A 9834-nucleotide genomic window follows, 5' to 3' on the forward strand; every position below is an offset into this window, starting at 1 on the left:
TGAGTTTTGACATACCGTTTCACTTCCGACACCAATGTAATAAAGGACTCTTCAAACAGTGTAGATCTCCGTTGTCCTTTATTCGGGTTCTTGTCTCTCTCTTGCCCTTACGGCGTCCTCGCTCAGACCCGCACCTCCTCCACCGTGCACCCTGCAGCCACACCGCTGCTCTGCTCCGCAGCCCCACCGCTGCTCCGTCTGCAGCCACACCGCTGCTCCGCTATGCAGCCACACTGCTGCTCTGTGTGCCCCGCACACTCTGCTAGCTCTTCACGCCTGGCTAGCTTCCCACACTCCACTAGCTCTCCTCCGCTAGCTCTACTCCACTAGCTCTCCTCCACTAGCTCTGCTGTGCCCCAAGTACACCGCTGGCCGACGGTGCCGTGGCCTCCCACCACGTGGCAATCGCGCCACCCTCTCGCCACTGCCCAGCGTGGCCTCCTCCTGTTTCCACTCCTTCTCAACTCCCAGATCCCTTCCGGTTCTCCCCCTAAATCCTCCTTCTCCTCACGTGACCCAGACTCCGCCCCCTCTTTCCTTGCTCGCATTACACCTACATAAGTAATTTGTTGTGGGATAAATGTAAGTGGACATGTGCACATGTGTATACATAAACCAAGCAACGTATTAAGTAGGTATGTAAGGCTTCACACCCCCTCAGCAATTTTTTAAAATTATAATATGGGGCCATGACATGATTTAAGAATCGACTCAATATAAATGTATTCTTATATGTGTGACTTGTATTGTGAACGTCAGAATTGTATTGTAATTGATGAATCAACGCGTTGCTCCATGCCCAGTGTTGATGCAACACGTCATCCTGTAGAGCATGTCCACATTGAAGCTCGCTCGTAGATTGTTGTTGACAAGAAAGGAACCCAAACGCAAATAAAAAACAATTGTTAAGAAAGTCGATGTAAATGATCGGTCTCTAATTTCTCTCACACCTTTTTACGGAGCCTATGGCGCTCCTGACTGCAAATGAGAATAGCTCTGGGTTTGTTTTTCTTGGCTAATTTTTTTGGCTGCAACAGCTCCTGAACTTACACCTTGACAATTGCGTGTGCGCCACAGCAGAGTGAAACAGAACCGCGTTTGTCCATGCGCCACCCCCTCCGTGCTGAAGTTGAAAAGTTTACAAATTGACGCATTCATACAAAAAAAACATTTTTATTTCCACCTCCGAAAAATCCACTTCACTCTATCGACCAGAATATCTTTACAAGTGCCGATTATGTATAAAAATGTAATTAATAACTTTTTGCAGATTATAGTGTGTATATTACTTATCGCTTAAGTTACTCTAAATGTTTAGTTAAATAAATATACATTTGGCACTAGGGTGTTTGAGAAACTTTTGAGCGATATTTAATAGAGTGCATTTCGTTTTACTCCAATGACTTTTGGTAAATATTTTATTCAGAAATGTATGCTCAGTTTGTCCGGCTCCCGCCAGCTTTTGAACACGTGAGTATAGACTTGATCTGTAAGGAAGTCTTTACACATGCGAGCGTATGTGCTCACGCCAGGCATGTTTATAAACGTGGGGAGCAGTGGCAGGATGGCTAATACACTACGTTACAATCCTCACACTTTGTGCTCAATAACGTTCCCATGTAAAACTGTGAAAGATGGTAGTTACTGCCGTACCTTGTCTGGGCCATTCCCAGGCATACGCAGTCTTACACAATTGCGTAAAGTCCTGCAATACACACTTCGAAAACAAAGGTAATAGGGCCAGCTGCTATACGCTCCTCTAATAGGTGCTCACAAACAGAAATTTCTCAATAGGCTTATCCCCCCTAACCGTTATCTTCAGCACAAGTGTGCATTATACTGTTTTGGAGATTAACGGTAAACCAGTGTGAATATCTGGAGAAATAATTATAATGTATCCGTGTGTTATTTGTATATTTTCACCAACCCACACTAACCTTCGTCAAATAACCCACGTGACCCGCTTAGCATTGGGACACTCGCCGAGCAGTGGATTGGCAAAGGACTGTATGGGTACACGTACGTACCGCGTATATATAAAATGCATGTGGTGTAAGCAATGTATGGGCATGCTGTATTGTGTATGCGTGTGCACATCAAGTGAGCATGTGTTTGCCTTTATACGGAGTAATGTATGAGGAGAACATGTGCGTTCTAGTGCATTCTGGTGTATGTATTTTAACGAGTGCTTGTTTTCTCTCACTGTGATCCAGGTCAGGATCTCAAGACACAAACTCTAAAACACTGCTCAGTTAGTCTGTCTCAAGTATACAATCATACAATTGCATGGTGGTATACGTGTGTGATCGTGAAGTGGTGGAGCAATAGATAATGCACTGCACTGCATTTTATTCCTGGCCATGGATAACACAATTGGCACGTGGCACCTGAACCCATCCTGGGCAACCCTTTGGTTGGCTTGGTCTCAAATAAATACCGATTTGGTTTGTAAATATTGGCACTGGGGCGACAAGAATGTCTGGACATGGTGTTGGACACACGGCTAACTCAAATTATATGGCATCCTTAATAGGTGATCACTCACAACACTTACCCCGAAAGGTTGTATTGCTATAAAGGGGATCTTTGTTCTTATTACGTTACAAAAATGTAACATAATTGCCAAATAATAAAACCAATTTGTTTCCAGCAAATGATGCAACTTAATAGCTTATCAAATTACATACTTGGTACTTCTAATGTAATGATAGAAATAATTTTTCTGAAATTGCGAAAGAACATTGTCCACTGGAAAGTGAATGCGGTGATATAATTTACAAGAGTGGATATCTTTGGCCTTGTTTTATAGGCTAAATTCCATATTTTAAAATGAGTAAATTTTCTGAAAAATAGACAAAAAAACCTTACCTCGATGACACTAATGAAACTACTGTATTGGATATCCACCGGTTATTCATTACTTTACAGAACTTTTCAATCCACTGATAAACGAATACCTCCTAACCCTGTTAATCATGGGGCTTATTTGTCTATACTTCACCACACTGGTCAATGCAGGATGGTGAGGGAGGGGAGGGGACTTTGACCAGGTCTTATATCGCTCACAGCTGATGTTAGCCCTGGCTGGGAATCTATCTCAGGTTGCCTAGTACAGTGAGTAGTATGCAGGCCATTCCACAACTCACACATTCACCTTGTTAAATACATGTTTTGGCTATTGTATGGATTAATATACATGACTGGCTGTCATATCATAATGGTACCTGTTAGGGTGTATGAGTACACAGGGATACATGTCATTACACTGTATATAGTGCCATATATTACTGCAGTGTATTGGAGTAGATGTCAGTGCATGGCCACTCGTGCAAATACATCCGACTATATATCCATGCATGCCATTGCAGAGCAGATACAAGAAAACAGCGTCTAAGTTGCAGGCAACCGCTGCTCAATTTGGACAAACCTGCACACTACATTGAGCACAACGTACTAACATGGCAAATGAGTAAACACAACATGGCAATGTCTTGTTAAACGGTCGCATGGGGTAGAGGGTGGTTTGGTGTTGGTGCCTTCACAGCCAAGTATTTATGACGCCCAGTTGCAAGGCCTGAACAAGACCTTTTCGGTTCCATTTAGTAGCCAGAACACTGAGGAGTCATGCTGTTGCATGACCGTACAAATATATTAGAAATGGGATGAATAGCATCTATTGAGAATTTGTACTTTTTATGCAAGCTGGGTGATGCTGTGTTCAAAGTGATCGACTCACAATTGGAATATTTCCAGTTCAGATTTCACTTGAGACTCAAGTCAAGCCATCATTGCCTCAGGCGGCAACCGAACAGTAATCATCAAAAGTTTAGACTGGCTCCTGTCATGGGAATGTGACTTTTTCATGACAGACTCAGGACTGCCAAAAGAATGAAGTGCCACTCCAATGCTCATTTGAGCAGAAAAGACCTGATGGCTTGATATATATGACAAAATTCTGTGTGTATATTGGTTCAAATAGATGGCAATGTTGAACTTTTAATGCTGAGCTGGTACACTAAATCCACTTTATGTGCGTGTGGAAACGCAATGCGTGGGAGGTTTAATAGTAGGCGATGTTTAATCAGGAATGTTTTTTTTTATTTATAAAAAGATTTCGCTACATGAAATATAAAGGTCATGTTGATATTACAATTACTTAAACAATTCTAGCTACCATAGGTAACAAATTCACGAACGCACTTGCTTTACACTACGTATAAAATTTACATTGTGTGCGCGAGGATAATTCTGTTTCAGCGATAAAATACACATAAGAGAAGGTAATTCATGGTGCAAATTTTGTATTTTTCCCAGAAAATGCACAAGAGTCAGAATTCCTTAGAGCTATTTAAGGTGCAAGAGTAATACATTTTTACAACAATTATGGATAATACATTTTTTTAAAAGACAAGTGCAAAAATCATAACGTTATTTTAATGAAACGGTTTAAAGGAACTTACTACTGCTAAGTATATGACAGTATTTGGCAAAGGCTCCATTGTAAATACTAACACAAGGCAAAAAACAGATAAATACAATTATTAATAAACTCAAACAATTGAAGGCTTTGTACCATGATCTATATGTACCGGCTGCTTCTGTCCCGATCCATCCTTGAAACTAAGCTGTTGATACGCTCATGAGAATCATTCTCAAGTTGTGAAAGTGAATGTAATCTTAAAATGAGTGAGTCCTCGAAATACTGGGCTAATTAATGGTTGGGTGCCCTGTTATTTCCATGATGACCAAATTTAACGCCTTTGTAACATCGTCGTATTATTTATATTGTAATTATATGTCTGCAAAATAATAGTAAAAGTAGTATAACAGAAAGATAGACAATACCACTGATACCATTAAAAAGAATAAAACCTATAATAATTAATGTGCAGTACAGGACTAATTTGGGATTGCCTGGCGGGTGACATTTTTGTGCGTTTGCAGAGACAAGGCAAACACAAAATCAGTGTTGCTCTTCACACTGTTAAATCTTTTAGACTCGGGAGTGAAATAAAAAAAAACATCTATTTTATATGTTCGCAGAAAACTCCATTAAAATACCTGAGCACGTTATTTTGAGGACAAAATGCAATGAACTGGGACATGCAGTAATCTGAATAGACATTGGAGACAGTAATACTACAGGAGATGTATGAGCTGTTGGTAATGTTCACATCTGTAAATGATGAGAAACCCATTATAAAAGAAAAACAATGCAGGCCAGAAAACAAGTTTCAAACAACACACACTGCTCAAATTTACATTGATGGTAACCGAAGAGAAGAGGACCACGATGCAATTATTCAGCAATTGATGATTTATACATAATGCACCAAGGCTGAGTGGTATTTGTACACGTTTTGTGCGTTGGTTGAAACTAGCTGATATAATGTAATTTCAGCAACATGTCAATCGTCCAACACTGCAAATATACTTGCACTGTCTTCGGAAGAAATCTGTACTATCTTGAATTGTACTACTTCACCCTGCTGCCTCCTCAAGCATGCCACTTATGGCTCTAGGTTATAGAGGCAACATCCTCCACCTTGGGTTTTCCAGGTTTTTTTGTCAAGCATGTACGTGGTTAATTTGAATAACCAGAATATGACAACAGTGCTTTCATCATCAAAGCCTCAACTACCAGATACTATGAGTTAAACTTAAAGCAAAGCATAACCTGTGAAAACCAGTCTGATGACAGCCCAGAATTAATGTACTGTTAAAGTGCGTAGCCCCTGAATGCAAATTACAGGATTCAATTAATCTAGATGGAGCAATTAAATCAGTTCACGTGAAGAAATGAGATGGATGGTAGCAGCCCTGGACCATGATGGATGGTGATGGAATGTGGAGGCTTTAATCCACTCGTGTATAAGCACTGACTAATGATGCTTTCATGAATCCACCAGCACCTTAAACTGGATAAGCCAAAGTGGGGGTTGTCGTCTTTCTACGCTGTATCCGTGAGCCACTGCTTTCCACGTATACCAACAAAGAGACACGTGAAATGTAATTTACCTCTTGTAATAAATCCGGACGGGTGCTGTAATCCATATCTGAGTCTGAGATCGACTCATACCATTATCCCTCTGTGGCTGATAAAGTAGTACCACTTTTTGGCAAGTCGACAGGTGTTGTTGTATGGAATGATTGGATCCTAATATAAAAATGCTGCGTTTTTGTCCATAGCTAAGACCGACGACAAAAATTAACGCTATCCCAGGTTAACTTGAGCAGATAGACACTTCGCATATAATGTGTTAATATTACGGATGTGTAAGATGTCCATTGAGTTTAAATAGGTACAGCAATACGTCTAGACGAATGGCAGTATTGTAATTCAAGTATGATAGCTGGGAGCAATTCAAAGACTTTAAGAGGCTGCTCGTATTGACAGATTTCTGCAAAGGGTGATGTTGATAACTACTGGAATAAATCATCGCAATGCCTGTTCTGTTCAAACGCTTTATGCCAAACCAATGTGGAATAACAAACAACTTTAAACCTGAGTCTTTTGTGTCCCTGTAGAATAAACACACGTTCCCAAAAGTGTGCAGCTGTGTTGTTTGCAAAGTGCACTTAAGATTACTTTATTTTACACTTTATAATCAACATCAAGGTTATAATAAATAACTTAATGGCTATATTTATTGTTTGATGTGAGAAATACGCAATATTGATTTGCTTCACTGCTGGTTTCTTAAAAAAAACTACTATGAATCAGTTGTACCCAGCGTGAAATATACGAAATTGATCCTTACGTTGTGAAAAGTGGCATGACCAATTATAGTATAGTATACACAGAAGCAAAAGCAGTTGCTGCATGATCTATTTTTTTTTAAAACACTTTATCAATTATTGCAAAAATGTAAAGCAAATGTACAACTTGCAGTGAAGATGCCGTAAATAAGGTGGAGGGATAATACCTCTGGTCGGCTACATTAAATATATGATAACATTATCCGATGTAATATACTTTACTGCCGTTTCCTTCATCAATACACAGCAGCCTCTAGCCCACCACTATGCAATGACAGAAAGAGCTGCTCTAAAAGAATCAAGTGTGAAAAAACATCACAATAACACATCTATCCGAACATAACGTTTGATTTGTTGGAAGGCATCTCCGATTAGCACGGTTGGCTACGTACGGTGCGAAAGAAGAATGATTTTCATTTGTGATTAATAATCAGGTTCTTGCGAAACAAACATGTGCAAATGTATACATTTGAAGTTGGGTCTTAATGACATACTGTGTTTACATCGTCTCCAGCTTCTTGATTCACCTCCTGGCCTCACAGTGTAATTAAATCAGTCCAAAAATGCATTGTACACCTATTTGATTTACCAATTGACCATTGCAATGGTTCAAAATACATGCGTTAAAGTACCACGTACTGATAGTTTTTGGATGCCCAATCTATAAATCAACCATTGTGAAAGGTTCTGTTCAAGTAATGATGTACAAATACAAGAACGATTCTTCAGGTAGCTATTCATTTTATAAGTGTGCAGTATTTAAAAAAATTAACCCGTAAAAACAAAGTTTTTTACTATAAATCCTTTTAACACGTAGGCTTTCGCGACCAATATTATTCATAATCACCGTTTTTGGGTTTAGATCGCGTTATTTATAAATGTGTGGTAACCCTCCACCACCCGACACGGCCAATCAGTAAAAAAGTGTCACGTTGACAAAAGACAAATAGTTCACTGCTTTAGCCCACCTGTGTGTTGAAGCGTGAAACCACAACATTTACAATTTGAGTACGACGTTTCGCTGGTAATTGCATCCAGCATCATCGGGCAATTCGGCGAATTGTCAACGTGACACTTTTTTACTGATTGGCCGTGTCGGGTGGTGGAGGGTTACGACACATTTATAAATAACGCGATCTAAACCCAAAAACGGTGATTATGAATATAAATCCTTTATATGCGTGGCGGCTAGAGTCCTCTCGTCCTCTGGCTTGAGATGGCTGCCACCTATGGGTCAGATGATTGCCTGCCACCATTAAGCAATTGGTAATTAAATATAAAAAAATTTTCCTAAAAAGTGTAAAGTTATGGAACATTTTTTTTCACGAAAATAAATTGTCACGCACAACGAGTCTGTGTGCAAAATGTCAGCTCGATTGGATCACGGGAAGTGGGTTAAAAAACGACCGAAAGATTTGCACGGTCGTAAGCGCGCAAGCAAGCAAGCAAGTGAACTTAATATAAAGGATTTAAAAAACACATGGAGGGCATTATTTTTTGGCTGGGTGGTGGTGAACGTCGGACTCCTCGGAAGGTGGGAAGTCAAATCTCATTCCGCCAGTTGGGAACTGACTCAGCTCGTCATCTCAATAAAATGAGTACCACTTTATTTGCAGTCACCAGTGATTGTCTTCATGATAGACTGGATCTTTCCATATGAATGTGGAATAGAGCACCACCCCATGCTCATTTGAGTAGGGAGACACTCATTCTTTTAGACATTAATTCAACAACACACAATGTAAAGTATATTCCAGCGCTGTAACATTATTACGTAATGTCCAATAACATAATGATTCCTGGACTTGTTGCCTTGATTGTTGGAATATGCTTATGTTTAAATCTGAAAATGAATCTGCAGCTGCATATTGCTTAAGCAAGGCACTTAAACGACTTATCATGGCATTACAGCATCCATTAACAAAGTGTCAGAGACAGAATTACTGGCTCTTAACGGAGGAGCAAGGGAAGCTTTTGTTCATATTAAACCAAATGAAACAATAAGAAAGAAGCACAGTTACGTAAAAAATTTCACATCAAGAGAAATTATTAAAGATATCTCAGAAGAAACAATTGCACATTCAAAACACTTTAGATGCTTATTATTACTGTTACAAGAGGGCATAAATGTGACTAGAAGTGTAACCCATATGGCCTGTGAAAGAGCTCTGATATGCCAGTCTGTTATAAAAATCAATTATAAAATGTAAGCGAATACTTGTGGAACTACCAATTCACCTACCAATTTAAGTGACCCGTACAGTTTATTGAGTGGCACAGATCACAGGCCTAAACAGTCTGTACTCACTTTTATCCATACAGCATCATGAATCATTCTTAATGAGAACTATTCTGCCAATATACATTGATCTCAGTAAGACTGGTTACCTCCTGTCAATTAGCAGAACTTTGTTTAAAGGTTGTCTTCAAGGCATCTACAAATAAATTACCAACAAAATAAATGATAAACTTAAGACATGCACCAAATTTGTCCATGTTCTGAAAATAAATACTAAAGTTGGGCATTATATTTCAACGATGCTGTTCCACAAACATGAAACGACATGGCATCTGCTCTACATAAAAAAAAAAATCTGACAGTTTAATTGGATTCACTACTTATAAAAAGTGAATGAAAGTGATTTTTGATCAATACTTGATTTCAAAATTATATCATCATTTTAACTATAGGCTCATTTAAAATGATACATTTCTTTTGATTGTTTGGATTGCTATAATTTTTCTTAATTTCTTTCTGTATTGCATTTTGCCTGATTTAATTTTTTGTGACCCAAGTCCTTCATAATAAAGATACACCTCGTGTCAAGGGACTCACACCTGGTTTGAAAAGTAAACTATATATCTTACATGAAGTTGACATGTATGAAGTTATAATTTTGAGTAGACAAAGCAATTCACACATAACACTTATCTTAATCATTATTTTCACAAAAGTAAATGACCAAAGCTCTAAATGCCTTCATTTTTTTTTAAGAAATGACTATTGACAGTTTATTTTACTCATTCATCAAAAAACTTGAATGCGATGGAAAAACAAAACAGGATTTAATCTCT

The sequence above is a fragment of the Lampetra fluviatilis genome, chromosome 1, assembly GCF_964198595.1.
Source record: "Lampetra fluviatilis chromosome 1, kcLamFluv1.1, whole genome shotgun sequence".
NCBI classification, from domain to species: Eukaryota; Metazoa; Chordata; class Hyperoartia; order Petromyzontiformes; family Petromyzontidae; genus Lampetra; species Lampetra fluviatilis.